General features: G+C 41.0%; 1 pseudogene; it reads left to right on the forward strand.

The window, feature by feature from the left end:
• The first annotated feature begins 2903 nt into the window (after nucleotides 1-2903).
• Nucleotides 2904-3022, forward strand: LOC148507503 (5S ribosomal RNA; annotated as a pseudogene).
• Nucleotides 3023-18934: the final 15912 nt, after the last annotated feature.

Consider the following 18934-nt stretch of genomic DNA (forward strand, 5'->3'; position numbering starts at 1 on the left):
AATTTCTTAATGTCTAGTAGTTAACCGTTTAAAATGTATATATATATTCATATAGATAGAAAACAAATATATAAACCCACAAACCACTTTCAGCAAAATACAGGAAATTCATGATACATAAATACCCATAGAATACACATTTAGAAGTATATCACACTTCTTTATTTCCTCCAATCTTTTGAGCTATATCTTTACAGGCTGCATTTTTCACGAGATTGCTTCCTAAAAGATAATCCTCCTTGACATATCAGATTAGTTTTAAAAAAAAAAGTTTAATAGAGACTATCAAACAAATAGAATCAAAAATTGGTCTAGGTTTGGTCCCTGCACTAGAGACATGAGCCACCCTAGGAAGCATAATTCTAGAGGATTAAATAACATCTAATACAGAAGACACCCACATTTTACTGTGGGTAAATCACCCAGAAAAGAACACAAAAGAACAAATAATTGATTTGCTGCTCTTAACAGACTAGAATCCGGTAGTGATAGTGATTTTTTATCCCCTACCACCACACCCTATATAAGAGGTATAAACAGAAGATATGGCCACAGGGAAAATATAGAAACAGCATCACCACAGAAACGAAGGAATGCAGAAGGAGGGGAAAATGGGGAGGGAGAAAGAGACCAAAAAAGAAGGTTTATCAGGTAATAGAACCTACTAAACAAGGAATTTTTAATTTATCCTCCCATCCCCTTTCCGAACTAGAAATTAACTTACTAAGCAAAGGCCTCTCATTTGCACCCACACAAAAGCCCAACAAGTTCCAAATGTTTTTGGATTTAAATAAATTTGTTAGGAAATTAACATTGAAGAGACATTTTGCTAAAAATGGTAATGCCATTATGACTAATTATGCTACAACGTCAAAATCTTCATTAAAAAACACTTCCAAATTCTATTCAAGCGACTGGTAATGTTCAGAGTAACCTCACTTAATCTGAAAAACACACTCCCAAAATTCTTAAAGAAGATGATAACTTAGTCTTCAAACCAGCAAACAAAGGAGGAGGTTTAGTGATACAAGATAGAGATGACTATGTAAAATAAGCTATTAGGCTACTCAGTGACCATAACTCCTATAAGCCACAACCTAAGGATCCTACAGAGATATTTGTTGAAGATCTTAGAAAACTTCTACTTAAAGGTCTTCAGTTGGAACTACTTACCAAAGACGAATATCAATATCTGTTAAACAATAATCCTGTCACTCCGATATTTTACCATCTTTCCAAAATACATAAACAGCTAAAAGACCCCACAGGTAGACCCATTATAGCGGGTATAGACTCTCTGACTGCCCATTGTTATGAATATGTAGACATCTTCCTAAAGGATAAAGTACAACAACTTCCATCTTATTTAAAGGATACATCCAGTGTGCTGAAACTTGTAAGAAGTATTCAGTGGAAAAAATCCTTTCTGTGGGCGACCATTGATGTCACTTCTTTATACACTTCAATAGAACACAAGAAATGTTTATCAGCATGTCGAGAAATACTAGAAAAAGACCCAGAACTAACAACACCACATGTGAATTTTATTTGTGATCTTATTCAATTTATATTAATTCACAATTATTTTACATTTTTAGATAAATTGTATTTACAAACATGTGGAACAGCCATGGGCACAATATTTGCACCTAGCTATGCAAATATACTTATGGGCAAGTGGGAAGAAACATGTATATATAACAATAACCTTTTAAGAGTAATATTTATTTTTATAAACTATATATCGATTACATTTTATTGATCTGGGATGGGACTGTGGAAGATTTTATCAAATTTATGGAATTTATCAAATTTAATGATTTTAATTTGAAATTCACTTCCAATGTGAATAGTCACCACATAGAATTTCTGGACTTGGTCTTATCTAATGATGGTGACATAGTGTCAACTAAGAATTACATTAAACCTGTCGACACTAGCAGCTATCTACGTTATAAAAGCGGACATGTAAGAAGCTGGAAAAACAATATCCCATTCTCACAGTTCTATAGAATCAATCATAACAGCAGCACAGATCCACTTTGTAAAGAACAAATAGGACTATATGCGGACAGGTTTAGAGACCATGAATATCCTGAAAATATCATCAGTGAAGCTATTACTAGATGTGAACACCTAAAAAGAGAAGAGATATTGGAGCACATTAATCATAAGCGACAGAGAGATGTGCAGGATGGCCAAATGGCCTTCATTACACAATATAACTGTGATGAGAAAAGGATTTGGAATACGATTAAGAAGCATTGGAATATATTGAAAATGGATCTGTTACTAGATGAAATATTACCAGATCAACCGAAAATTACCTTTAAAAAGTCTAGAAATCTTAAAGAAATTCTTGCACCAAGTCTACTACCAGAAAAACAACCAGTCAAAACCTTAATAAAATGTGTGGGTTCCTTTAAATGTGGCCATTGTATTGTTTGTAAATACCTTCACCTCAACAGGAAATCTTTCTTTAACTATAATAATTCTAAAGAATATCATATGAAACAATTTGTAAACTGCAATACCACTTCCATAATCTATGTCATAGAATGTCCCTGCGGACTTAAATATGTAGGGAAAACCAAATGACCACTAAAACTCTGAATACAGGAACACATTAGATACATCAAGAATAAGCTAACTACTCACTCAGTTTCAAGACATTTCTTAACAAATCATAATTCCGTAACAGACATCATGACTTTTAGAGTTATCAAACATGTCACCCAGGTCCCCGGGGAGGTGATCTAGCTAGAAAACTGTCTCAAAGGGAAATGTACTGGATATACGAGCTTAACACACTGTCTCCACATGGTCTGAATGAGAGCTACGAAATTGCTCCATTTTTATAAAGAGTCAGAGTTTCTATCAGAGACAAGATGCACCATTAAGATACCTACTGCCATAACACACTGAAAGTGCCCAATCTCGTCCGATCTTGGAAGCTATACAGTGTTGGGCCTGGTTAGTACTGGGATAGAAGACCACCCAAGAATACCAGGAGCAGTAGATATACCTAAGACTAATCTGATATGTAAAGGAGGAGACCTGATTATCTTTTAGGAAGCAATCTTGTGAAAAATGCAGCCTGTAAAGCTATAGCTCAAAAGATTGGAGGAAATAAAGAAGTGTGATATACTTCTACATGTGTATTCTATGGGTATTTATGTATCATGAATTTCCTGTATTTTGCTGAATGTGGTTTGTGGGTTTATATATTTGTTTTCTATCTCTATGAATATATTTACATTTTAAACGGTTAACTACTAGATATTAAGAAATTATAGTATTAATGAATATAGAGCTAGTTTCAAAACAACGTTCCATACAATTTGTATAGAATACTCCTAGTCTGTAGGGGCATCTCCTGTAAACAAATATACCTTTACATTACTCTTGAAGCAAACACTCACTGCTATAAACATTTTTATTTATTTCTTGTTCTGTGACTAATTTCTTTTCTTTTATTTCATTTTTTATTTATTCATTATGGACCAATAAACTTCCTATGGGACTAAGTTAATAGAATCCAAAAACTGTGAACCTGAACAAATATTTTGAGCATATACAGATGAACTACTGTATTTTCTATCAAGAGCCGGCATTCTCCGCAGCACGCGTCCTTGGTAACCCTCTCTATGGAGATACATTATCAACCAGGAAACTAATGTTCAGAGCCTGCAGTTCACGTGCGCTTCAACATGTATGTGACTTCCAGCATAAGAAAGCCGAAGATGACTTCACTTCCGGGAATGCGTTCCATGAGTGTGTCACAGCGGGACCTGTGTCTGGACTAATAACTAACAATGCCAGTAAGAACCGGAAGAGGTCTGCATTATAAACACCTGGCCACATTTGCTGAGACACCCTATTGGACTACATGTAAACGGAACCTTCGGATGACCACTTCCGGTTGCGGGTCATGCGGCTCTCAATTATTCAATCAAGTATGCTGTACACCTATATAAATATGGGCTATGTTAGAGTCTTGTCTCATACCTCCTGCTCCCCTTTTAGAAGTCTGTAAAAGACGACACGCGTTGGGACCACCTCCACCCACCAGAATATGGATTAAGAACGGACTGCTTTATTAAGTGTCTGCGCTAGCACTTTATTTGACTTTTTTACTCAGCTAAGTCTTATGAATTTTTGGTCTCCCACAGAGAATTCTGTAGGGGGGGCCATGGTGTTTAAGGAGCTACACCTCAGAAGCTATTGGAGGTACGGAGTTGAAATTTGGCATGGGTGGGTAGAACTGTCGCTCGGTGCTGCGTGCCAAATTTTGGGGCATAAACATAAATAAATAGGATTTGGGAGTAATCTAAAGCTCCAACCATCACCTTTTTCTAACACTCTCAATTAGGACCACTTTTCTGCTGTTCCCTATGGTTTTTTTGGGGGAAGGCATAACTCAGTGTAGAGGTGAGGGGTTTGTTTTAATAGGTAGATATTGTGCCAGGGTACGTGCTTTTAGGGTTCAGGTAAATTAGAAAGTAACAGTTTTTAAACTATTACCTCAAGAATGCGCCATTGAATAGATAGGACTTTTCAACTTGTTGCGCAGCCGCAGTAGGAGCCTCTGGCAGGTGTATTCACTGTGGCTTCACTTGGGTGTACAAAGATGGTTGTTGTTTGCGGGCTTTAGCGATAGTGGGCTCGGGGGAAGGAAGCTGGTGTTAGCTGCAGCAGGACCCGGGGGAAAGGTGCAGGGGGGTTAGTGGGCATTAGTTGTGGCCAGGACCCCAGACAGTAGTGGGCCTTAGAGGTGGCAGTGCGGGCAGCAGTGCGAGCAGTGGTGAGGCAGGCGTTAGGATCCAGGGGAGGTAGCAGTACACAGATGCAGGCTCGGATCTGGAAGATCCATGATACCTGCTTCTGCGTTAAAAAAAAATAAAATGACGTGGCCACGCCCCCCAAATAACAACCAGCACCGAGCTTTGGAGACCCAGTACTGGTTGTGCTAAATACAGGGGACAAATGGCATAGGGGTACCCTGTAATAAGCTCAACCAAAACCAGGCTTTTCAGAACCAGTCCTGGTTGCCAAAATATGGGGGACTAATGATGTAGGGGTCCCCCGTATTCAGCGCAAACAGCAGTGAGCTCTGAGACAGTCCTGGTTCTGGAAATACAGGGGAAAAAAATGCGTAGGGTCCCCCTGTATTTACTAGAACCAGCACCGGACTCTTTCTAGCGGGGGTTGATGCCACAGCCAGGGGAGCCTTTTCACCAGGCACCTTAGCAGCAGCATCACCCCTGACCCATAGTCAGCCCAGGCCAGGGATCCCTGGGGAGCTGGGTAACCCCCAATAAAGTGGTCCCCCTCTCCAGGGCGGCCCAGGCTGATAGCCTGGGGCTATCTCCGGCACCCCTGGAGCAGTGAGTTCCATGTTGGTTGTGTAAAGTGTGGTGCAAGTAAAGAGATAAAAAAATTGGCTTTTGCTGTGGAGGAGCATTCGTCATCTTCAGATGGCGAATGCTCATGCTCCGGGCTCGCAACCCGCTTCTTCCCTATGGATCCCTGTCTGGCTCCTTCCGCTGGACATCGGGGCTCTTGTGCGCATGCGTGACCTGTAGGTGGCGCATGCTCTGTCCAGTCAAAAAAAGGAAAGGAGCAGTGAAGCCGATTGCAGGGACAGCTGATTTCGCATCAGCTGTCACTGCGCCGGAGCAATGATTAATTGCTCCGGCAGCCCTGGTGAGTTAAAATGTTAATTATTGGAGTTGGACCCCAGTAATTAACATCATTAATAGGCTCCTAAGTCTCTCAGCATCTGTGTGCCTCTCTCCAGTGAATAGACACAAAGTGCATGTGCGTGCCATCTATATACAGCTTGCTCTGACAAGCAGAGCAGCGAGTGAGATGGGGCCTCATCCCAATTCCCCACCGAGGAGGGAGCTTTGTCTCACAAGACAAGGATTAGGGCCAGCGCTAGGTTTCTCAGCACCCAGCGCTGTCCTGTGATGCAACGTTGCCCCATCCATCCCCCTGAATGTATACCAATAACGCCAGCAGGTGGGTGGAGGGAGGGTTTAACCGGAGCCGGCAAGGTTGTTGTTCCTAGTATGCCTCCCCCACATGCTGGTACTTGGAGAACCACAAGTATCAGCATGCAGGATATTACAGGCCTGCTGGTACCTGTAGTTCCACAGCAAAAGCAATATTGAAAAACAAAAGAACACACACACCGTAGAAAAGTTAAATTTTATTAAAACATACATGCACACACTATCTCACATACTCACCTATGTATCCCTGTAGCCAATCTGTCCTCTTCTCCAGTAGATAATCCTATGGATTACCTGTAATAAAAAATCCATACTCACCTTCTCCTATGCGTGGATCTGTCCTCTTCAGACAAACCAGGGTCTTGGCAAAAAAAACCAAAACGGAAATACGTGGACCCTTGTAAATTAGTAGTGTTCTTAGAGTACACTACTACCCGATTGACAGATTTTCAGTTCAGGTCAGAGTTTCAGTTCAGTTCAGCATCAGCGACATTTTTGAAATTCAAAGATGGCCGGCGCAAGCCAATCACGGCTTGCGATGTCATTGCTCCGCCCCCTCGACTGGCTTATTTACAGCCAGCGTGAGGCACCATCCACTCAGTCCATCAGCCCGGGAGCTGGAGAGAAGACCAGCTGAAGCGAGAAGATGCCGGGAAGTCCTCGACGGGCGGTGACCATGCAAAAGAGCTTAAAGGCCGCCGCCCCCCAGGTGAAGATGCCGTAGAAGTCCTGGGGGAAGCAGCAGCCATGTAAAAGAGCTTAAAGGCTGCCGCCCCCCCCCAAGTGAAGGTGTGGCAAAATAAAATACTTGTGTCTTTTTTTAATTTTAATATTTCTTTTGCAAAGGTACTATAGGTACCAGCAGGCCCTTAATGCCCCGCCTGCTAGTACTTGTGGTTATCCAAGTGCCAGTATGCGGGGGTCCCTGCTGGGACCTGTAGTACTACTGCAAAAGACAATATTTATAATTTCATATACAATGCACTACACAATGCAATCAACCCATCACCCACTGCCCAGGGGTGCTGGGGATAGCTCCAGGGATCCCAGGCCTGAGCTGACTAATGGTCAGGGGTGATGATTCAGCTGGGGGCTCGGGGAAAGGGCTCCCCTCGCTGTGGAATCACCCCCCCCACTAGAAAGAGTCCGGTGCTGGTTCTTGTAAATACAGGGGAACTCTATGGATTTTTCCCCTTGTACTTCCAGAACCAGGGCTGGCTCAGAGCCCAGTGCTGGTTGTGCTAAATATGGGGGACCCCTACATCATTTATCCCCATATTTTGGCAACTAGGGCTGGTTCTGACTAGCTCGGTGTTGGTTGTACTTAAGTACAGGGGACCCCTATGTCATTTTTCCCCTGTATTTAAACACAACCAGTACTGGCTGTTAAAAGCTTAGTGCTGGATGTGTTTTGGGGAGAGGGGTCACCTTTTTTATTTTACACATTAAATTTTTACATAGATGCATAGATGGATCCATCCAATTTTTGCATAGATGCATAGATGGATCTATAGATGCATAGATGGATCTTACTGCTGCATTCGTGCATCTGTGACTTATTGATTTTATTTTCTCAGGTGCATGCGCACTACCATTGAGCCATCTGTAGAACGCTGATGTCTCCTTTGCACTGCACTGCTGCCACTGCTCTGCACCACCGCTGCTGCTGCTACCACACACGCCTACAGCCGTCTCACACTCTGCCCCTCCCAAACCACCTCCTATGCGCTGTCCCCTCTTCCACCTGCGCTAGTGTACCATTTTGTTGCCCTTCTTCCCTGCAGGTGGCCCGGTTTGCTTATCCAAACCCTGATAGTTAATACATTTTAAAAAAGCTATGAAATTATATTGACAAAAACCTTATGGTTTCACAGATTGCATGTGTGTATTCCAATGTGCACACAATTCTGTGAATTAGCAGCTCCACCAATTTGTGAGTGACAGCAATCTCACTCTGTGAGAGTGCTGAATCTGCAGTTAACCACATGGTGTCATGGCATAGCATATCTGTATAACAAGAACACAAGGAACACGTCCATTAAGGCATCAGCTTTATTGGAGTTTGAGTGGCAGAAATTTTCAGATCATGTCTAAGCAGCCTTAATGGGACATGTGAAACTGTAAGGTTGTTTGTCTATGTTTGTCTATGGAATATATAATTATACTGTATATATGCTACTGATATAACCTAGATTCCCGGTTTTCTCAAAGAACATGTCCATTTATCGTAATGCGCAGGTGCAGTGGTACACCTTGCACATTTGCCGTGTGGACTGCTTATCACAATCAAAAAAATAGAAGGACCGCAGGAGATATCTGTGAGAAGACAATTCTCTGAGGATTTCCCCCAAAAATATGCTTATTACATATGCCCACCAAGTGTGATAATTACCTTAAAATGAAATTTCAATATAATAATTTCTGACCTTTCTTTCATAGCTGGAAAGTAAAATTCTTTAATGTTTGATCAAATAATTAAGATCCTTCTTCAAATTGCTGAGATTATATACATGTGTAAAGGGCGACTAGCCTGCATCAGCAATACGGTCTATGTATCGGAATCACATACCGTAGGCATTGAGTTAAGAGTGGTTTTCACCAGTATTGCACATAGATAATTTCAGGTCAACGTAATAACATAAGCCTCATTCACAGTTGATGGTAATATTATTTGTTGTTAGAGTGTTGTATTATCTATATATATGTATGTGAGGAGGGGCCCACAAATTTTATTTAATTCCAGACCCAGACTAGAAGGGTTGGGAACTACTGTCTGAAGGAAAAAAAAAAGTTCCTGATCTCTTGTACATAATAGGAGGAAGTGATCACTCCCAACCACGTCCTCCGGGATTTGCTGTTTACCTCAATAATTAGTTTTGCTTTGTGATGTATGGCAATGTTATGACACATGTAGGATAAACCATTCCTAATGCAGCAATAATTATCCATCAAATTTCATACAATATGTTTTAGTTATTGCATGTGTGATACTTGCTCATTTGGGAGACACAGTTTGCAACGGTCTGTTGATTAATGTGGGATGGGTACGGGATGCCGACGCTGGCCTCCCGACAGGGTTAGGATACTGACACCTACCCCTAACCCTCCCTCCCCACACCCTAAACCTAACCTACCCCCTAGTGCCTAAACCTAACCCTCCCCCAGTGCCTAACCCTGACCCTCACTCCCTAGTACATAACCCGTCCCCTAGTACCTAACCATCCCTCCCCACACCCTAAACCTAACCTACCCCCTAGTGCCTAAACCTACCCCTCCCCCAGTGCCTAACCCTAACCCTCACTCCCTAGTACATAACCCGTCCCCTAGTACCTAACCCTCCCTCCCCACACCCTAAACCTAACCTACCCTCTAGTGCCTAAACCTAACCCTCCCCCAGTGCCTAAATCTAACCCCCCCAGTGCCTAACCCTAACCCTCACTCCCTAGTATATAACCCGTCCCCTAGTACCTAACCCTCCCTTCCCACACCCAAAACCTAACCTACCCACTAGTGCCTAAACCTAATCCTCCCCCAGTGCCTAACCATAACCCTCACCCCCTGGTGCCTAACCCTAAACCTTCCCCTAGTACCTAACCCTCCCCCAGTGACTAACCATAACCCTCACCCCCTAGTGCCTAACTCTTCCCCTAGTACCTAACCATAACTCTAACCCACTAGTGCCTAACCCTAAACCTTCTCCTAGTACCTAACCCTTCCGAAATGCCTAACCATAACCCTCACCCCCTAGTACCTAACCCTCCCTTTAACCCCACAATTTGCCATCGGAATGCCGGCGGTCAGAATGCCAGCGCAGAGATTCTGACTGGTTGTGGGATTCTGGCGCTGGCTTTCTGAGCGCCGGTATTCTGCACGCCGGTCTTTCAACTGCATCCCGTTGTCACAAGGATTCAGTCTGTAATGTATGACTGTCAGGATGTTCTCTGTATTTTATTGTGGTCCCTAGAATGCAATATGTTTTGTATGGTTGTCAGTAAGATGTAGTCTATGTTATATGGTAGCAACTGGGATGTTCTAAGGTGATCCCCAGTGTGCTCTCTGTATTGTGCGGCGGTCACCATGATGCAGTCAGTATTGCATGCTGTCCCTTTTCTGTGCATGATGGTCATATAGAAATAATTGACAACCATTGTGCATTTTGAATCTACTAATATCTTGCGGGAGATGCACTAAGCTTTGGAGAGAGAGAAAGTGGAGAGTGATAAAGTACTAACCAATCAGTTCCTAACTGTCATTTTTCAAACACAGCCTGTGAACTGACAGTTAGGGACTGATTGGTTGGTGATTGGCGCTAATTCCTTAATTGAACACAGACTTCTGCCATACACATTTATGTTCTCACCACGCATGCACACACACACACACACGTGCACACGCACACATATGCACACACACACAAACAATATTTCAGTTTTGTGCACAGGAAATAAGGGATTAAAGACATTTTTATTACTTGTGACAGAACAACGTAAATGGGCTTAAGGGGAAAATGTATTTCATAAACTATAATGCACATAGGAGGGGGTGGCATTCTGCAATTTAGTGCTGCCGAGATTATATTATAGCTTGGCCCCACAACCTAAACACTATCTGACACCCCTGGTATATATAGAGCCAAAATGCAATCTGTCTTGTATGGTTGTCAGAAGGATGTATTCTGTATTATATGGTGGCAACTAGGATGCTCTATGGAGGTCCCCAGTGTGCAGTCTTTATTGTGTGGTAGTCACCATCATGCCGTCAGTATTGCATGTTGTCCTATTCTGTGCATGATGCTCATATAGAAAAAATTGACACCAATTGTGCATTTTTGAATCTGCTAATATATTGTATTCTATGTGATTGGCGTCAATTCCTTAATTTAGCACAAACTTCTGCCATACACATTTCATATTGATATGGATGTAATTTATACCATGTAAATAAGAATTCCTTTTTTCCCCAGAACTGTTCTCACCACACACACATACGCAAATACACAAACACGCACGCACACACATGCAATAAGGAAACAAGGCATTAAAAAAACAGTATTTTTACTTGTGCCAGAATAACAATAAGCATAAGGGGAAAATGTATATCATAAACTATAAGGCACATAGGAGGGGGTGGCATTCTGTGATTTAGTGGTGCCAGGATGATATTCTAGCTTGGCCCCATAACCTAAACACTATCTTACACCCCTGGTCTATATAAAGCTAAACATCCCCTCTAATAGCCAGTACGGTATTGATATATTGTCTCACAAGTCTAAATACTATGATAATATACTGTAGTCTCACATTGCAGCATACAGCCAATAAGACCTCACAAATCAACGGATAGCAGGAAATACTGATAAGAGACCGTTTGACATCAAACTTATCGTACAGCACATTCCTTCAATAATCCTACAAGAAGTTCGGTATTCCTGCGCACTGGAGTATGTATGATGGGGTATGCAGCACTTAGATGTGAGGGTGCCAATCCCTCTTAGGGTGAATACAATATACAAATAGTATCTAATGCGCTCCCCCTAGTATTGTACTGGTGATGTCTATTTTTACCTCCATAAGTATGATCTAAATAGCTGATGATCCTATGGTATCGGATAAAACACAGTAAGTGTGATTCCTTATGATGTAGTGATGTAGTTTTATATACTACAAGGCTGGAGATGTTGGGTAGGTATAGATCATTTAATGTAGTAAAAACACAAATATAAATATATTGTTGCTGATCAAAGTCACAATAATGGGTAAACTTGGATGTTGGTACAGCACTAGTGCAGATGAAGATCAATATACAGTACTGTTAATGAATCAGTTCAACCTTATATAAGAGGTCAACAGGTGGCGTCCCAACCTGTTTTGATCCTGCGCAGTCACTTCTTAAACAGGGGAAAGGGTCGGTGTGAAAAGGATGATCGCACTGTGTGATGATTCACAAGTGCGGGGTACCTATTTTCTGGAGTCTCTCTTTACAGGCTGTCTGGAGTTATCCGGGTTTCTCTCCAGGGACGCAGCAAGCGGCACACCAGGTCCTGGTGGTCCGCTGGGCGTCGACCTGGAGTGTAGCGTTGTGGTTGGTACAGCAGGTTTTGCGGTGTTGCCGGTAGGGGGTGAGCCGTGTAGCTGCTATGCCTTCCTCTCCTTTATCGGTCCTGAACAGATAGTCTCCTGTGCGTTGCAGCGCTGGTCATCCGGCTCCTCTGTACTTCCGGGTAGAGCACGCTCTAGGGACAGGTGCGGTCACGTGATGCAGAGTTAAGGGAAATTGCAGCACACTGCAAGAGGTTTCAGTGAGGATTCCCAATGCATTTCGACCCTTTAGGCCTTCCTCTGGGGGTGTGTTATCATGTATGGTGGTTCCTTCTTTGATTTATAGGAACAAGTAACCTAGGATTGGTTCCTGTTTTCCTCTAGCAAGCATTGTTTTCCATATGGTGTTTCATAGTGGCCATTTTGATGAAGATATTCGGTGTGGAACAGGTTAATTGGCCATTTTGGGTGGGATATTGTTGATGGAATACTTGGTAAGACTTCTCACTGTCCTCATGTTTTAGGTTCAATAACTAGTTGTAATCATATTGTAGTTAATATGCATATCTATTGATTGTATTTATCTGTCTATTGTATACAAGAGGATGTTATTAGGTTTTAGTCATGATGTGAATACACTAGTATGTCAAAGATCACTAATCAGAAGTTCATATTTATTACCACTGTAGGTTTGGGATAATCAATTGTTACATACTATAGATCTGACCTCATTATCTAGGTTGAGGCCTTTGGGGAACAGAGTGTCTAATTCCATCATACATTTTAGCTCTTCTTTGTTTATTAATAAAGTGTAGTCTCCTCCCCTCCAGTTTTGTTTTAAGTTTCTTTATGCCTTAGAATTCTATGGATTGTGTTTTGCATTGATGCATCTCTTTGTAGTGTTTAGCAAGAGGATGGTCTTCTGATCCTTTTTGCACATTTCGTATGTGCTTGCAAATTCGTGTTTTTAAGGGTCTTATGGTTCTTCCCACATAAAGTTTGGGACATGGGCATTTTATAATGTAGATTACCCTTTTCGTGTTGCATGTGATATTATTTCTAATGATGAATTATTTTTTATTGCTGGGTGATATTATGGAAGTGGTGGGTTTCCTACTTTTTTGTCCCGTTGTTTGACATGCTTTACAACTTCCACAGTGATAGAAGCCATTTTGTTCTATACCTGGTGCTAATAAGGTTGTCTGTTTCATGGTTTTGGGTGGGATATGGTTTTGCACTAATTTCTTTTTCATATTGGGTGCTTTGCGGAATTTCACTATTGGTTTGAGGGGAAGGATCTCTGGTAAAATAGGGTCTTCTAGCAGAATGTGCCAATGTTTGTTCAAGATGTGTTTGACATGTTTAGCTTGTTGGGTGAATTGTGTTATGAAGTTTACGTTCATGTCCTGATTTCTAAATCTAAAAATTTGACTTGTGTTTTTCTTTATTTAGATGTTAATGTCAAATTGTATGGATTGTTATTTATATAATTCAAGAATGCATTTAGAGATGTTTCATCTCCATCCCAATTACATAGTAAATCATTGATGAAACGTACCCAGAAGATGAGATTTGCGCCAAGTTCACCATGGGACCAGATGTAGTTGTTTTCCCATGTACTCATAAAGAGATTTGCGTCCCCATTGCAGTCCCTGTGGTCTGTCTGCAATCGGTGTCATTAAACCATGTGTAGTTATGACTTAGAATAAAGTTAATGCTATCCAGAATGAAGTTTATTTGTAGGTCCTGCAAATCCGAATCTTGTGTAAGGTGATTGCTGATACTCTCTGGTCCTTGTTCATGTTTAATTACTGTATAGAGTGATGTTACATCGCTGGTTATCAGCCAGTAGTTGTTTTTCCAGTTTATTGATTCTAATCTATTGAGTACATTGATTGTGTCCCTAATGTATGATCTTTGTTTTTTCACGAACGGTTGGAGGAAAGTGTCTATGTAGTGCGATAAATTTGACGTAATTGATTGTATTCCTGAAATAATTGGACGGCCTGGGGGGTTCTTTGAGTCCTTACATCGTTTCGGTAGATAATAAAAAACAGGGATGCGTGGATGTTTACCAATATCCAAGTTTACCCATTATTGTGACTTTGATCAGCAACAATATATTTATATTTGTGTTTTTACTACATTAAATGATCTATACCTACCCACCATCTCCAGCCTTGTAGTATATAAGATTACATCACTACATCATAAGGAATCACACTTACTTTGTTTTATCCGATACAATAGGATCATCAGCTATTTAGATCATACTTATGTAGGTAAAAATAGACATCACCACTTCAATAATCCTAGTCAAATCAGAACGTATGGATGGCACCGAAGGCATAACCAAACCTGCAGCCAAGGGAGAATAGGAGTCTCCCAAATTGACCTCTGATGGGGATACTATAAGCACAAGGTTTAATCTGGAAAATTGTGTTTGTTGGAATAGATCTATTACTTACCAACTTAATAAGCTATAAATAAGGACTATTCAACACTGACCAATAAATAGTCTACAGATGATGTAGTGGACCAATCCCTTTACCCAACAGTAAGGTGAGCTAAATACAAACAGGAAATATCCAGCAACAATTGATATTAAAAAATAAAAAATACATTATTTATTTGTAAGAAAGTGCACTTTCAAACACACATAACCATGTTGTCATGGAGAGACAGATGAAAAGGTCTAAAACTGTTCTCATTGTTATTGACATGGAAATGTATATACAACCAATTACATGAAATAAAATTTAATTTAATAAAAATAAATCACAGTATCGCATGATAAAAATATTGGCATGAGTTAGGCAAAACATAAGAAATAAACAAGTCAATAAAAAGGTCTCACTGTATTTCTGCAATGCGTTTCATGGTTCCTGGATGCTTCCTTAAACAATTTCCACTGCCTGAGTAAGTGGTCAGGTGCCCGTAAAATGGCTTATTGCTCAAAGGGTGATGAGCAGTATTGTAAGTGAAAAAAGGTGTTTTTGCATTTGCCAGTACAAGAAAAGGGTTACAACTGGTCTGTTCATGGGTAAGCCTATTTACCAAGGTCTGCATGTATCCCCATAGCAGTGCCTGAACTCAAGATGTTGATAATAGAACAAAAGCGAAAAAAAATATTCATTCCTAGAATAAAGTATTTTTGGAAATGCAGCACTGTTTCTAAATATTACATTTATACTTTAAAACTTATTTTGAAATTAAGTTACATCTGTTTTTGTACTTTGTTTTCATTTAGCTTCTTTTCTTTTTATACTAAAGGCCAATTCTGTACCACTCCTCAGGCAAAAGCTGACTGGTGCAACCATCTAGACCACCTATGCGAAACAACAAGTTAACCCTAACCAGACAGGACCTGCCTCCTCTGCATTATTCTCTTAATAAACCATGAAGATAAGTCAATTTGTATTGCCTTGTGCAGGAGCGAATTGCGACAAGTCTGACTTCTCTAATTTTTAAAAAAATTTATTTACTAACCAAATTTTGCAATAAATCTTTGTTTTTGGTAAGGAAAGGTATAGTATGTGAAAGTGGCAAAAGAAAAATAGTAACTAATTGGAGCAAACCTCAAGGGAAAGTTATGTATTGTATCATGATCACACCGAAGTAGCGCAGTGGTCATGGTCAGTATACAGTAGACACATGTGGTTTACCGGCTGTTACATTGTAAAAGTGAAAAGTTCTCATAAGGACACAGCTGCAGCAATGTTAGGTCCTGGGTAAAATTAAAAACGGTAGTATACTGCCATCTAGTGTTTGCTTTGTGCAACTTTCTGCTTCCTTATGGTTCGATGTAAATAATTGTCAGATTTAAATTACTATTATTATTATTATTATAATTATTATGCACATGTTTTTGCCAAATAGAACTCAAGCATTTTCCATAATTGCAGATGGTAAGCTGTTGTTGCTTTTGCTATGCTCATCAGTCCCTAATCAACTATATCTCACAGCCTAAACTCACTATAGCACACACTAGGGACAATTTTATTCAGGAGCAAATAATCATATCAGTGTTTTTCTCTAAATTTCCAATACTCTACAAACAAAAAACTTTCCTCTGCCTCCTGCGGTGACTAGAAACCAACAAATTCCATTTGCATCTATTTTTTTAATTTTTACACAGATGTACCAATTTGATGCAAAGTGCATGGATCTATATTTAGAAAAAGATTAACTTCAGATAGTTTAGGTGGAGCAAAGCATATCTCGGTTGTTTCCATACCTGCCTACTCTCTTGGAAAGTCCAGGGAACTTCTGAATTTGGGTGAGTCCCTGCTGATTCCTGGAGGAGTAGGCTACCCTCCCACAACCTGCTGACTTTCTGGTGAAATGGGCAGTACCGGGGGGGTTGATACTATGAGTATCAGAAAATGGTGTTATCTTGGCCCAGTCCTCTCTTCATGACCCCATGATTTGTAACTTTGTGCCCTGGAGGTGTGGCCTAATGACAAAACGTACCAACCCCACCACATCCGCCACTCATGTACAAAAAGATGACACATCAAAAAATCTTTTGCATATCAGACGCACATCGAACTTCTGTAAGCCTTTGCTGTCTGAGACAGAGCGGCTCTCCTAAGATGCCGAGGCCTCTGCAGCTGTAAAAGAATTTGCATCGTCTCACTAGGGTACAACCAAAAAATGGTCCCAACACACCTGAATTTTTCAAACCACCCCTCATTACCTCTCCTTAATGCTGACTACCTGTCGCTCACTTTACAAATAAATCTCTGGGTAGCTATTCAATCACAGAGCTGCACAGTGCGGCTGTGGCAGAAAATCACTCCACGGTGTCCAACATCAACATTGCCTCCATCCCAGTGCAGATGCTGCAGGCTCCTGCAGTAGTCTGACCAATTAATAAGGAGCTCACCAGGCTAGATATCATGATGTTTGCGACTTTCTGATGAAGAAATTTAAAGAGGTGGCAAAGTGGAGCTGGGACTTAGGGCACCTTTTTTATCAACTTCACTCCTCTTTTAAAAGCTGACAATGTCACTTTCTGTATTGTATGGTGGACACCAGAATGCTCTCTGTATTGTATGGCGGTCAATACTATGTAGTCTGAATTGTACATTGTCACACAGATTCAGGCTGTATTGTATGAGTGTCAGTAGGATGCTTTCTGTATTGTATGGTGGTCCCCAAAATGCAATCTGTCTTGTATGGTTGTCAGTAGGATGTATTCTGTATTATATGGTGGCAACTAGGATGCTCTATGGAGGTCCCCAGTGTGCAGTCTTTATTGTGTGGTAGTCACCATCATGCTGTCAGTATTGCATGTTGTCCCTTTTCTGTGCATGATGCTCATATAGAAAAAATTGACACCAATTGTGCATTTTTGAATCTGCTAATATATTGTATTCTATGTGATTGGCGTCAATTCCTTGATTTAACACAAACTTCTGCCATACACATTTCATATTGATATGGATGTAATTTATACCATGTAAATAAGAATTCCTTTTTTCCCCAGAACTGTTCTCACCACACACACATACGCAAATACACAAACACGCACGCACACACATGCAATAAGGAAACAAGGCATTAAAGAAACAGTATTTTTACTTGTGCCAGAATAACAATAAGCATAAGGGGAAAATGTATTTCATAAACTATAAGGCACATAGGAGGGGGTGGCATTCTGTGATTTAGTGGTGCCAGGATGATATTCTAGCTTGGCCCCATAACCTAAACACTATCTTACACCCCTGGTCTATATAAAGCTAAACATCCCCTCTAAGAGCGAGTACGGTATTTAAATATTCCCTCACAAGTCTAAACACTATGATAATATACTGTAGTCTCACCTGGCAGAATACAGCCAATAAGACAATCTGGCCTCACAAATCACTGGATAGCAGGAAACACTGATAAGAGACCACTTGACATCAAACATATCGTACAGGAAATTCATCTCAATAATCCTAGTCAAGTCAAAATTTATGGATGGCGCCAAAGGAATACCCGAAACTGCAGCCAAAGAAAAATAGAAGTCTCCCAAATTGAGCCCTGAGGAGGATACTATAAGCTCAAGGTTTAATCTGGAAAATTGTGTATGTTGGAACAGATCTATTACTCACCAACTTAATTAGCTTTATAAATGAGGACTGTGTTAGGATGCGGCCTGGGATCGGCCACTACTCACCTCCACGCTGGCGTCCTTAGGCTTTGGTGTTCAGTCACTGGCAGTGGAGGTGAGTGGTGGCTGAGTATTCTCCCCAGGGTCTGCTAGGATTCCCGTGCATGCATCCTGGTTCCTGTGGTGGCGGGCATGGGTGCAGCCAAGTTGGTCCATCTCACCTGACTAGTCTCTCCCAATGGTAGTTCTGAGTTCAATCAGCTGATCCTCTGATGCAATGACCAGCTATCTAAGGGCATTTATTTTCACTCCAGAAGCAGGAAGAGGCTGTTCAACTTCGCCTTTCCAGTGATTGTGATACTCTCTGGTGCTTTCCTGTGTGCAATCTCCATTGTGTTGTTTCAGCCCTCACGTTGCCTTCCAGTGTTACATGTATCAGCTCTCAGGCTGATTCCCAGCTTGCCATTACTGCTCTCTCATTGAACTCCAGTTTTACATGTTTCATTTCTTTTGCTGTTTCTTTAGTGCCTGTGTTCAGCTCTCTAGCTGACTCCCTGTGTTACATGTGTCAGCTTTCATGCTGATTACTAGTGGGCAGTTTAGCTCTCAGGCTGGATCCCTGTCATATGTATTTGCTCTCATAGTGATTACTAAGTGTGCTGATCAGCTCCAACACTGATTCTCTATGTTACATGTGTTAAGCTCTCATGCTGATACAATAATAAGTATGTTTCAATTTACTTAATGATTGCTAGTGTTTCCTGAAGCCACCTCTATAT

The sequence above is a fragment of the Taudactylus pleione genome, unplaced genomic scaffold (assembly GCF_031769625.1).
Source record: "Taudactylus pleione unplaced genomic scaffold, aTauple2 ptg000393l, whole genome shotgun sequence".
NCBI classification, from domain to species: domain Eukaryota; kingdom Metazoa; phylum Chordata; class Amphibia; order Anura; family Myobatrachidae; genus Taudactylus; species Taudactylus pleione.